The following is a 13,360-nucleotide window of genomic DNA, read 5'->3' on the forward strand; positions in this document are numbered from 1 at the left end:
TTGCAGGCACGGCGACCTTAAAAGAAATGCCGAGCATGCCAAAATACTCGGCGAGCACCTGAGCGTGCTCGCCGAAGGGTTTGATAGCACACGCTCGATCATCACTAATAGTGACCAGATGCCTCTAAGGAATCTTTTTTGGCCTCTGTTTTACTGGTGCTTGAAGTGCAAATTTTTGTAGCTCTAATCATTAAGTAATATGCAACTATGTGAACTGCAATTGCCAATTAACAATTTAAGGGTATCCATCAGATATACCCCTCCCTCCAATTCCCATTCATGACCATGCAGGATTTGGAAAGCTAAATCCATAGACACCTCTATATCTTTTATCTGTTGCTGCATTTCTGAGTGCTCTGGGTGTAACGGAGCACTAACCAAGCCTCAGCCTTCCAAGGTTGCTTCCCTGCCCAGCACCAGCCTCTTTATCTTGATTGATAGCTCACTGTCAGTTTTTTGGGACGTCAGGCACCAAGCAAGGAAAATCAGTGAGCTAGACACTAGCACTGGGAACTTTCCCTCCGTACATAAACAAAACATAAACCAAAAAAAAAGCAATTTGGCACGTTACTTAATTTATGTAGATTTATAGAATGAAATGTTGGATTTCGTACGAGCTCGATCCATGTTTTTCACAGAGCTCATATCTATTATAGTCTAGGGCTGTTCACATATTTCTGTGGACCGCGTATTTTTCACCGAAACACGTTGACCTGTCGGACTTTGATCCAAATCAAAGTTTAGAGCTTCTTGGATGCAAAACAAAGCTGATGAAAGTCTGAATGAGGCCTTACTCTATTATTTATTTTTTAAGCAGCGTTCATTCCAGGCTGCTGTACACATGAAGAGGGTTTACACACCTAAAATACATATATAAAACACAGAAACAAGCTACCATTGACAGACTAGTATGGAGGGAGACACTGCCACTACGATCTAACAGTGTGGATTCTGGTGTCTCGCTCCTTCCCTCAGGTTGTATGCCAAAAGCCTCCTCCAATAAGCAAGTTCTGGACAAGCTGCAGGTGGAGAGGGAGTGCGGGATTACGGTGAAGGCCCTGACTGCGTCTCTGTTTTACACTTACGAGGGAAAGAAGTATCTCCTGAACTTGATCAACACTCCGGTGAGTGTGACGTTTCCTCTTGATTTGTTTCTCTGTGGTCTTGTTGCGGATGTTCAACTGGTCACGGCGGTCGCGTGACCTGTCACATAACTAAATGATGTCATGGAAGGTCCTTTCACACCACCGCGAGCCATACAAGAGACCGGACGCAGTGGAGAAAAGACCGGGGGCCATCAGAAGGTAAGTATAATGTTATTTTCTCCAATCCCCTCCATGACAGCACACCTGGAGGTAGCCTCCCCATCCTAATTAGGGACAGGAAAACAAGAGGTTAAATAGCCCCTTCCCGCTACAATCCCCAGTGTTTTCCTGTCCCTATGGGATGAAGAGGTTACCTGGGGTGCCTGCAGCCGGCAAGCAGGGCCCTATTAAATTTACCTGCCGGGCTGCAGGGAGCGATCGCCTCCGACCTTCCTTCCTTTGCAGCTCCCGTGTCTCCTTGAGAGCGGGACCCCCCACACACACACTCGCCTGCGTGTAAAGCCGAGTAGGGTTTTGGGGGCTGGGGGCCTCCTGTAGCTCCCCGGCCGGAGTCTCCTCTGTCCTCCATGGCGGCGTGCCGGAAGTCAGGCTTTTGGCCAGCGGGACGTCACTTCTGGTGCGTTCCACCGTGGAACGCATGGGGCCGCGGCGGGAAATTCAAAAGGAGAAGCCGCGGTTTGCCCTGAAAATGAGGATCCTTCACCAGATAGGTGAAAATTTGGCACTGGATCTCGGTCTCCCCTATAAAAGACCCAGATGAGAAGACTCCATTAAGGTAGGACAGAATATTCTGCTACTATGGAGGGTGCTGTTCCAAAGCCTGCGTCTGCAGAGCCCAGCGCTAACCCGGCCCCAGTAAGTACTAGGTCCTAGGTTATTCCCCACTCTCTTTTGAGCAGGATCCTAAATATATTTTAAATCTCCCCTTTTTTTATTTTTAATTTAGGGAGACAAGGATCCGGCACCGACAGTGGGAGAAAGCACTACAGTTCGCAAATGTGCCATCTGTATAAAAAAGCTGGCTTCAGGGCATAAGAAACCCCTATGCTGGAAATGCACTGACAACATTGTAAAGGAAGAACAGCCTTCCCTTATGGAAGAAGTCAGGGGAATGGTTCGGCAGGAAATACAATCTTCCCTAGCCTCCTTCTCACAAGCCAGAGCTGAAGGTCCATCTCCCCCCAAAAGAAGAAAATATACGGTTAGGGAGACCTCTGATTCAGAATTAGGGTCTATGGAGGAACCGGAAGAAGGGGTCCTAAGTGAAGATCATGAGGAAGATAGGAAATATTACTTTTCGTCTGAGAATATGGAGGAATTGTTGTCGCAGGTGAGAGACACGATGCAGGTGGAAGAGGAGAAGGAAACCCGTACAGTTCAGGATGAAATGTTTGGCGGTCTGAAATCCAAGAAGAAGGTAGTGTTCCCTGTGCATGACAACATTTGGAGTCTTATTTTGGATGAATGGGAGTCACCTGAGAAAAGGCTTCGTATGGCAGGAGAAATGAAGGATAGATTCCCTCTAGATGAAAAGGCGGCTAAGCTATGGATGGAAGTCCCGAAGGTTGATGTACAGGTGGCAAGGGTTGCGAAGAAAACAACTCTTCCCTTTGAAGACTCGTCACAGCTCAAAAATCCTATGGATAGGAAGATGGACAGCCTTCTAAGGAAGGCATGGGAAACATCGGCGGCTTCACTGAAGACTAATATCGCTTCAACTTGTGTAGCTCGTTCCATGTTCCTCTGGCTCCAACAACTAGAGGAACATCTCTGGAAAGGTACCACTCAAGAGGACCTCCTAGCATCTCTTCCTTTTCTGCAGAAGGCCACTGGATTCCTAGCGGATGCCTTGGCGGAGTCGGTCAAGATTGCGGCAAGATCGGCAGCATTATCAAATTCTATGAGAAGAGCTCTGTGGTTGAAGATGTGGAGTGGGGACAACGCATCAAAATCTAAGCTTTGTTCCATTCCATTTAAAGGAGAGTATATGTTTGGGGCGGTGCTAGACGAGTTGTTGGAGAAAGCATCCGACAAGAAGAAGTCTCTGCCAGAGCCAAAGAATCCAAAAAGTTTCAGAAAGAGACCATTTCTTCTCCCTCAACAACAACAGCAGCAAGCATTTCAGTACAGAGGCAAGGGTAAAACTGGTCGCTGGAGTTACACAAAAGGGGGAAGAGGTAGGAATATCTTTCAAGGTTCTAGGCAGGACAGACAATGACGCCAAGAAGGTAGGAGGCAGAATTGCGAGCTTCCTTCCTCAATGGCAGCTTATTGATTGGAAAAGGATTTGTCGTGGCAACAGTAGACCAGCCAGAGGCTTACTACCACGTGCCAATTCATCCGGATTACAGAAAATTTCTCAGATTTGCTGTAACTCAGAACCGAGAGGTACTTCATTTTCAATTCAATGTACTCCCCTTCGGCATTTTGTCAGCACCCCGCCTGTTTACAAAGATCATGGCAGAGGTAGTAGGTTTATCTAAGGAAACTGAATATCTGCATCGTCCCATATTTAGACAATTTTTTGGTGATGGTTCCCTCGGTTTCAAGTTTGGAAAGAGACCTCCAGATGACCCTCCAGATCCTGGAATCCTTGGGATGGTTGATAAACTACCAAAAGTCAGATCTGATTCCCTCCACCAGGAAGACCTCCTTGGGAATTCTCCTGGATTCTCAGCAACAAGCCTCTTTTCTGCCAAAAGAGAAGCAGATTCAGTTGAGGTCGAAAGTTTATGCACTAAAGAACCAGAGAGGAGTGTCATTAAGATTCGCCATGTCCGTCCTCGGGTCCATGACCTCATTTATTTAGGCGGTACCTTGGGCTCAAGCGCATTCAAGGGTCCTTCAAAACTACATCCTTTCCTGTTGGGACAGATCTCCAAGTTCCCTCTCCAACAGAATTCATCTGCCAGAGAAGGTGAAAGCATTTTTAAATTGGTGGCTCTATCCAGGAAATCTGGAGAAAAGTTCAGCATGGATTCAACTTCCCTTATTATCCGTCAAAACAGACGCAAGCAAAAGAGGATGGGGAGCAGTAGTCTCCCACGTGGCCTTCCAAGGGGTCTGGTCGCAAGAAATAGCAGAGCAGTACTCAAACTTAAGAGAAATGAAAGTGGTGGAAGAAACCCTATGGGCAGCCACTACTGTGCTTCAGGGGTCGAATGTCAGAGTCTACTCGGACAATATGACAACTATAGCCCACTTGAGACATCAGGGAAGTACAAGAAACAGGAGGTTACAGATGATCTCCGAAAGGATCTTCCACTGGGCGGAGCATAATCTACTATCCTTATCGGCTCTGCATCTGAGGGGCTCCGACAACTATCATGCAGATCTTCTGAGCAGAAAATACATTCATCCAGGGGAGTGGAGCATGAACTCGAAGATATTTCAGATGATTGTTCAAAAGTGGGAATACCCAGATGTGGACCTGTTTGCGAACCAGGAAAAAGCAAAAGTAAGAGCCTTTTTCTCTTTGAAACCCGAGGATTCAGCAACAGGGATAGATGCATTCGCTCACCCTTGGAAAGTTGGGCTCGCTAATGCTTTTCCCCTGATTCTGTTAATACCAAGGACTTTACAAAAAATCAGGTCGGAAGGGCTCAAGACTATCCTAATAGCTCCAATGTGGCCAAAAAGAGCATGGTTCGGAACATTGAGCAGTCTAAGAATGGATGATCCATTGATGCTTCCTCGAATCCACGATCTGCTGCATTAGGGCCAGATTTTCCATCCGGCCCCTCAGAATTTGGCTCTAGCAGCTTGGCTTCTGAGACCGCCCTCTGAAAAGCCAGAGGCTTCTCAGTACAGGTGATCCAAATGTGGCGCCCTGCTGTGCATTGGTGCCACAGAACCCAGAAGGGTGCATGGATGGATTTCTCCACAAGAGGCCCTCACTAGATACAAACACCTCTACCTTCCAACTCATACCAGCAGAGGGAGCCCAGATAGGGATATATATAGGGAAGGTGGAGCCAGGCAGCTCAGTTGATTAGTGAGTGCTCAGAGTCAGAGCAGAGCAGGCAGGCTGAGAGAGAGCCTGAGAGCGTGCCGACACTCAGCGGTGAAGACGCAGCACGTCAGCTGCCTAGTAGTGAGGGCCCCGAGTGTGGCCGACGGCAAGGAGAAAAAGGGGAGTGAAACCAAGGGGGCAGAGGAGCACAATAAGCTCACCCCATTATATCTACTGGACACCGGATCCGCGCCTACAGGGACCCTTTACACCCAGTGGGGATAACCGGAATCCCAGGAGGACTACAAGTCCCTGACAAACCTGAAGGCTAGACACACACAGGATCAGGAACCACGAAGGCCTCGACGTCCAGGGAAAGTGGTTACCAACCAGAGGTCCTATTTCTGAGCATCTGGTGAAGTAAAAGAAGGACACATAAGCTAGGCCCAGTTGCAGGCTGGCCAGGAGCATACATAGGGACAGACACGGATCAGGAGGCCCTATACCTGCTCCCTGGGGAGAAGTCCAAAAGTGCGCCCTTCATCTGGAGTACCCTGGACCGTACCTAACAGCTGTACCAGTAAAGGAAATGAAGCAAATCCCCTGTCTCTGTCCGTTACTCCTGCTGTGCCATCGCTTTCCCTGCACCACAATGCTCAGCGCAACCTGCATCATTTATACTGCCCTGAGGCCTGCTCCACCTGTGGGGAGCCGTTCCATCTCAAGCTGTCCTGACATCTGCCTCAGAGGACTGTTGCAGCGCTGGTGATCCTCACCAGACACCACAGGTGGCGTCATGACAAATTCCCTACAAATAATTCCTTTTGGCACTGACCGCCCTGGGCCAGCCACCGCGATAATCCCCGCAGGCAGTCTTAGGCCCGGCTGCCGGGTGCCCCGCGACACCCCTGGGGGCGAGTCACATACACTGCAGAAAAGCAGAAAACCAGTCACAATTTCCATCTATGGAAAAATCTAGAAAGCTTTCAAGCTATGGTATGAGCCTCGTCCATTAGATCCCTTTCGGCCTGACGTGGCCAGAATCTTGGATTTCCTACAGAACGGTATGTCTAAAGGATTAAGACCAAGCACGCTGAAGGTCCAAGTCTCGCCTTTAAGTTCCTATTTTGATGCTGATTTGGCCCAAAACTGATGGATTAAGAGGTTCATGATAGCTGCTTCTTGGATTAATCCAACAAGAGCTAAAATAGTTCCACCTTGGGATCTCAACGTAGTTCTTAGAGGCCTAACTATGCATCCTTTCGAGCCAATAGCCGAGGCACACATAGACAAATTGTCTTGGAAAGCGGCATTGCTTATAGCTCTGACTACAGCCAGAAGAGTGAGTGAAATCCAAGCAGTGTCTATCAGAGAGACTTATTGTCGTATTTTGGAGGACAGGATCATCCTCCAGTTGGATCCTTCTTTTCTACCTAAAGTGTCGTCTAATTTTCATATGTCTCAGCCAATAATTCTTCCGTCATTCTGTCAAAATCCATCAAATAGCAAGGAAGAAGAATTCCACGCATTGGATGTAAGAAGGACTATAATCCGCTATTTGAGTCAGACTGAAACCTGGAGGAAGGATCAGAACCTATTTGTCCAATATGGAAGCCCCAATAAAGGAAAGAAAATTGCAAAAATATGCTAGCAAATTGGATTAAGAAAGCAATTTGTGAAACATACATAGTTCAAGATTTGCCTCCTCTGAAATCCTTGAAAGCTCTTTCTACTAGAGCTATGTGGGTCTCCTGGGCGGAAAAAGCTAGTGCATCCATTGAGCAGATTTGCAGGGCAGCTACATGGTCGTCTGTCCATACCTTTGCTAAACATTATAGACTAGATGTAATATCTAATAGAGACTTAGCATTTGGAAGGAAAGTCCTTCAGGCTGTTGTCGCTCCCTAAAATTCATTCTTTGGTATTACTCCAGGTGTGCTGTCATGGAGGGGATTGGAGAAAATAGAATTAGACTTACCAGTAATTCGGTTTCTAAGACCCTCCACAACAGCATGGGTAGTTCCCTCCATTTCTTTGATTGGAAAAATCCTTAGTGTTAATAAATATTTAGAGCATTCATACTGTGTGGTCCTTTGAAAACACTGGGGATTGTAGCAGGGAGGGGCTATTTAACATCTTGTTTTCCTGTCCCTAATTAGGATGGGGAGGCTACCTCCAGGTGTGCTGTCGTGGAGGGTCTTAGAAACAGAATTACCGGTAAGTCTAATTCTATTTTTTTTTTTTTACCATTTTTATTCTTTTTTTCAACTATTAACTTGTTCACACTATATAAATACATGCCGGTTGCAAGGATTTATATAGTGTGACCAAGTTGTCAAGCACTTTCCAAGTGATGCTAAAATCGCTTGGAAAGCGGTTGACAACCCGCATGCGGACATGCATGTGAAAAATGCTTCACTTACGTTTGTCCCTGGCAGGAAAAACGCATGTAAAATCTGCATGCGTTTTTTCTGCCAGGGAGATGCAGAAACACTCAGGAAAAATCCGGAGCATTTCTGCATCGTGGGCATGTGGCGCCCCTGAGGGTTCAGTCGCCACAGAGGTACTGCACCTCACCCAGAGGTGTGGTGTCTCCCTTCACTCAGGTAAGATGGGAGTGCTGCAGAGAACCCCCCAAAACACCTGCATCCAACATTACACTGCTTCAGACCGGCTGGAAGGGCAACATGCAGAGCGCAGCTGCTGAGCCCTGTCCCTGGCTGGAGTGGGGGAAACCCAAAGGTAGGGGGAACCAGTAGTGGGTGTGGGTGGAGGAAGCAGTTAGAAGGAGCACACAGTAGGTATATAATGGGAAGCAATCTTAGGGTGGCAGTTCAGAACAGAATGGTCAGTCAGTACAGTACAGACGGTCAGTGAGGACTGTCTGGGAGCAGAGGCTCAGCAGGAGCTCTGCTCCACAAGAAGGGCCCGGGATAGAGGCCCCGGAGGGGAGAAGGGAGTAGGCTCCATTCTAAGAAGGGATCCCAGGGGTACGGCGCGTGCAGGACAGCACCCATACGCCCCGCATCTGTCAGAAGACAGAGGGATCGGTTGCCCCATTCTAATCTCCAGGGGGTCAGGTTGGTCCCGGATCCGACGTACAGGAAGGACTTCAGCATACCCGAGCGGGATTGAGAGTGGGCAGCGCAGAGCAGCAGGGAGAAGGACCTAGTGTGAAGACGGTCAAAGTAGGAACACGAGAAAGTGGGGTTCTGCCAAGCATTCCTAAACTTCCTGAGGAAGGATTGAACCCCTGCCAGGGTGAACACGGCGCAACGTGGGAGGCCTTCACCTGTAACTTGCACTTTTGTGTTTCCTGAAGAACTGTGAATTAAAATCTTGGACGACTGCACTGAGTTGCCTCCGTCTATTCCTTCACTGGTGCCATTTCCCTCCCTGCACTACAACGCCCAGCGCACCCTCCATCTATTTACACTGCCCTGAGGCCCGCTCCACCTGTGGGGAGCCGTTCCATCTCTAGCTGCCCTAACATCTGCCTCAGAGGACTGTTGCAGCGCTGGTGATCCTCACCAGACACCACAGGTGGCTTCACGACAAATCCTATAAATAATCCCTTTTGCACTGACCGCCCCGGGCCAGCCACCGTGATATTCCCCAAAGCAGCCATACGGCCCGGCTGCCGTGTGCCCCGCGGCCCAGGGGGCAGCGAGTCACCACTTGGCGTCACGAACAGGATACGTGACCAGCCTGCCATCTGCGGGTAATGTGCGCCTAAAGAAGTGTTTTCTGCCTTGAATGTGGCGCCCTCCCCAGAAGAACGGGCGCCATTATGTGCGTGCTAAAGAACAACAGAATGGAACCTCCCGTCGTGTGCCGGGTCTCAGAATGGCTCCAAAAGCAGGCCCTGCCCCTTGCAACAGTGACTGTCCGCATAGATGTGTCCGTCAAAGCGGGGAGGCCGACACAGGGAGTGACCGACAGCAAAGTGCCATGGGACCGCCCCCGAAAGAGGAGAGGCGGTGGAGAGAAGCTGCGTAAAGACCGGGAGGTGTCAGGCCGAGCTGACGCAGTCGCGGGAGCAGGTCGGAGTGATGTCCCTGTCCCAAATGCGGCTGGCGCTGCTCCATCCCTGGTCCCCCTGCAGCCTGAGGCTGATGACCAGGCTGGGTCAGCCTGCAGAAACCAGGGGTTCCCCCGGAGGGGGCCCCACTGTTAAACTGTTTTAGTTAACTAGACTGTACATAAGTTGCCCGGAAGGGTGCAGTTGACTTCATGTTTGCTACCCAGTTACCCGTCAGGGTACAGAGACTAACAGGCTGAGGACTGTGAGAAGCCGGACGTTGACATTGTACATAGTTTAGCACTTCTTAAAGTGCATCCTATTGGTTTTATAATTACAAATATACCTCAGAACAAAAACCCGTTTGGCGTGGCGGAAGACGAGGTCCAGGATTGGATCGTCTATGCCCTGCAGCCATGCCCAGGGCCTACGTTGAGGGTTTGTGGACGGGTCCCTCATGCTGCTACTGTTGCACCCTGGTGCTGGAACTGTCTTGAAAATTGTTTTATATGACAATACTCTTATGATGTTTTATAACGTAACCAGTAACGTTAAAAGAAATGTGCCTCCCATAAAGGGAAGAAATGTTGTTTTATGGTCAAATATGCTGATGCATCTTAAAAATTTTGCATGTCAGTTATGCCTGGTTTTGCTCTGTTCCAGCCCGCGGACGTGCTGTGTTTTACCGGGGGGGGGAATGTGGCGCCCCTGAGTGTTCAGTCGCCACAGTGGTACTGCACCTCACCCAGAGGTGTGGTGTCTCCCTTCACTCAGGTAAGATGGGAGTGCTGCACAGAACCCCCCAAAACACCTGCATCCAACATGCAGAGTGCAGCTGCTGAGCCCTGTCCCTGGCTGGAGTGGGGGGAACCCAAAGGTAGGGGGAACCAGTAGTGGGTGTGGGTGGAGGAAGCCGTTAGAGGGAGCACTTATACAGTAGGTATATAATGGGAAGCCATCTTAGGGTGGCAGTTCAGAACAGAATGGTCAGTCAGTCTACCATTGGGCCCTATAAGACGTTCTTCATCTCCCGTTGCAGTGGGGTTTTAATTTGTCAAAAAAAAAGACTGGGGGTTGCGCCCCCGCCTTGATTTTCCCGAGATTAATCGGATCACGGTCTGGGATGCATATCCTCTCCCTCTCATCCCCGACCTCTTTAGAAAAAAATTTGGCTCCTACGATTTGATTAAACTAGACCTCAGGGGGGCTTATAATCTCATTCACATTGAGGAGATGAGTGGAAGATTGCCTTCAATACTCCTGAGGGGCACTATGAAAAGCTTGTGATGGCATTTGGGTTGACTAATGCTCCCGCTTTCTTTCAACACTGTTAGTGACATTTTTAGTCATCTGGCAGGTAGATCACAACAAACCAATCTTGATGACATATTAATTTACTTACCTCCAGTCACATCAGGTACATATCAGGCTAGTCTTACAGATACTCAAAGATAATAAATTATTTGTCAAACCAGAGAAATGTATGTTCTCCATTCAGGGTTAGTTCTTATCATTCACCGTTTTTGCATGGATCTGGCCAAAGTCCGGACGGTACTGGATTGGTATTATATTCAAGACTTAAAGGCATTACAAAGTTTTTTGGGTTTCGCCAGCTACTACTGTAAGTTCATCAAAAACTTTTCGGTAGTGGCCAAACCTCTGATGGACGATTTTGCCAAATAGAAAAAAAAAATTAAGATTTTATTATTTTACTTTCCATTCTTGTAGCTAAACACAATCCAGCTAAGTTTAAAATTGAAATGAAGCCCCTGTACCCCCCTCTCTAGGTGCTTCTGTACCAAGTCTTCCCTGGTCCAGGATGGTCTCTATATCACAGGCTCCAGCAATAACCTATTGACACATGATTGTGGCAGCCCTCACGTGCTGATATATCACAGTGCCAATAGAAGTGGGAAGCGGCACAGAAATCACAAAATAAAGGCAGTGTTTGTGGTAATGCAAGAATCCAGCAAGCAGAGTAATCCACACGTCATACAACAGCCCAACATGGATGATGAAAAGCTGCGTCTTCAGGCGTCTGTGTAAGAACATCACATTTTTGTTTTCCTTCCAGAATAAGCACCAAATGGAATAGCTGAATGCCAGGATACAGAGACCGGCGGGGGGCAGGGAAGCGCTGTCCGCTGGATTTTGTGCTGGTTTCACAAGCGGTCACCCTGCAGTTTTCTCCGAATAATGCTGTGGAGACTTTTCACAACACATCTAATAATTGTGAACCTTCCACTCACATGTTTATTATCTTGTCCGCTGGTCAGACTGGGGGGGATGAAAGCTGGACAAGGGATGAAGAATGATCCTTATTACATATAATGGGTGCACTGAGCGATTGTGAAAAGTCGCAGAGGACTGAGAGCAGAAGGGCAGAGGGTTTCCTCTTCCTCACAGGGACCAGCACAGAAGCCGGAGCAGAAGGGCAGAGGGTTTCCTCTTCCTCACAAGGACCAGCACAGAAGCCGGAGCAGAAGGGGAGACAAGGGCTGAGCCACTTACACAGACAGAAAGCTGAGGAGAGGAGGGCATGTTATTACTCCAGGATCCGCTCCATTCATTCCCTATGTGGCATTCAAGCGCTGAGCTCGGCTTTTCCGGAGCCCCATAGAGAATGAATGGAGCAGCAGTTGATCCCTGACTTTCCACTCCTTCCCGATCAGACGATGGCTCGCAGCGGTCAGACCCCACGATCAGTAAGTGATCACCGAGCCTGTGGATAAGTGATAACTTGTTTTCTACAGACATCCCCTTTAAGTAATGGAGCATGCCAGCAGAGAAGGTGGGAGGAGGCGCTGGTTACAGGGGAAACTTTACCTCTGGAGGCCGCATTTAGGGCATGTGAGGGGCGGACACTTCCCATATTCATCATTACTGAACCCCCGCTCTGTACGGCTCTTATCTGAGCTGCAGGAGACGCAGCAGTTACTAATCAGCCGCTCTCTGTTCACTTGCAGCCGTCCGAGCTCTGCTGTGCCTGTTAGGGGTGAAGTTAGGGTCCTTCGAGGCATCTACTATGCAGCCTGCACAGCAGATCACAGCCCGAGCACAGCGTCTCCGGGTAAATCTCCACCTTGTGAGTTGCTTCTTGTGCAGCAGCCCCATGCAAGTTGCTCTGCTCTCCTCGGCCAGCTCCTGCTGAATACTGAGCTCCTCTGCCCAATCTAGGAGCTCAATAGCCCTGATCACGTAAGTGGTAGCCCAGCGCTGCTGGATCATATTTACAAATGGCAAACTAATCAGCCCTAGGTATTTCTAATATGTGCAGAGCAGGCGACATAAGTCTGACCGGTGTCCTCATAGACCTTTCCTCAGCCGGGGTCTAATAGGAGCAGTAAAATGGCCGTCATGGGGTCCATTGTTAGATCTCAGCTGCCATAGAAACTCATTGGCACCATGATCATGCCTCCCTCTCCTGTCTAAAGTGCCTAAATGCTGTGGAAGCCCCCTACTGTGTCATACAATGGATTAAGCTGCCAGGATCAAGGTTGGCTCCACTGTGGGCAGCTGAGGCAGGAGCAGGACTGTGTTACACAGCCACACTTCTGCCGCAGATCTTGTAAGGACCTGCCTGATGATAATGTGTCCTATAGAGCAGGTCTTGGTACCGGACTGCCCTGTACATATTTACCACTAGCTGGGAACCAGTTACTTACAAGGTCTAGTTTCGAATGTGTTTCCAGGATCTGTAGTTATCAGCATTTTATCCTTAAGGCCGAGTTATAATATCACTGTAACACTCTCGCCCTGTACCTGTATACCTGCCCTGTGTGCTGCACAAAAGTATATAACAAAATGTGTGTACACAGATATCTCCTGAATGGTATTACTGCTAGATCTCCTGTACATAGAAATATGAGGTTCTTAGCGCACATTTTGAGCAAATTGTGCGAGCCCATCTGCCAACGTCAAGGCGACCTCTTCAGATGGGTCCCTACACTAACATTACACTAACTTACTAACTGGGACTAGTTTTTTGTATTATTATTATTACCACCATTTTTACTATTTATTATTATTGCATTAATGCAATTAATTGTAACTGTTATAAAACGAATTAAAAAAATGTAATTCTAATTTTTTTTTATTAATCTTGTGATTCTAATAATGGTATTACTAAAATCCCTATGCCTAAAGCTGTTGATCCAGAAGAAGGCAAAAACCCCAGGACACCTTCAGCCAATTTGTGTCACAGGGGAAAAATTCCTTCTTGACCCCGGGAAAAGGCGATCAGTCCTAGGACCCTGGATCAAACCTAATAATGTTATTACA

This window comes from Phyllobates terribilis, unplaced genomic scaffold, assembly GCF_046119375.1.
Source record: "Phyllobates terribilis strain yellow unplaced genomic scaffold, ASM4611937v1 Scaffold_14__1_contigs__length_39327217, whole genome shotgun sequence".
Classification (NCBI taxonomy): domain Eukaryota; kingdom Metazoa; phylum Chordata; class Amphibia; order Anura; family Dendrobatidae; genus Phyllobates; species Phyllobates terribilis.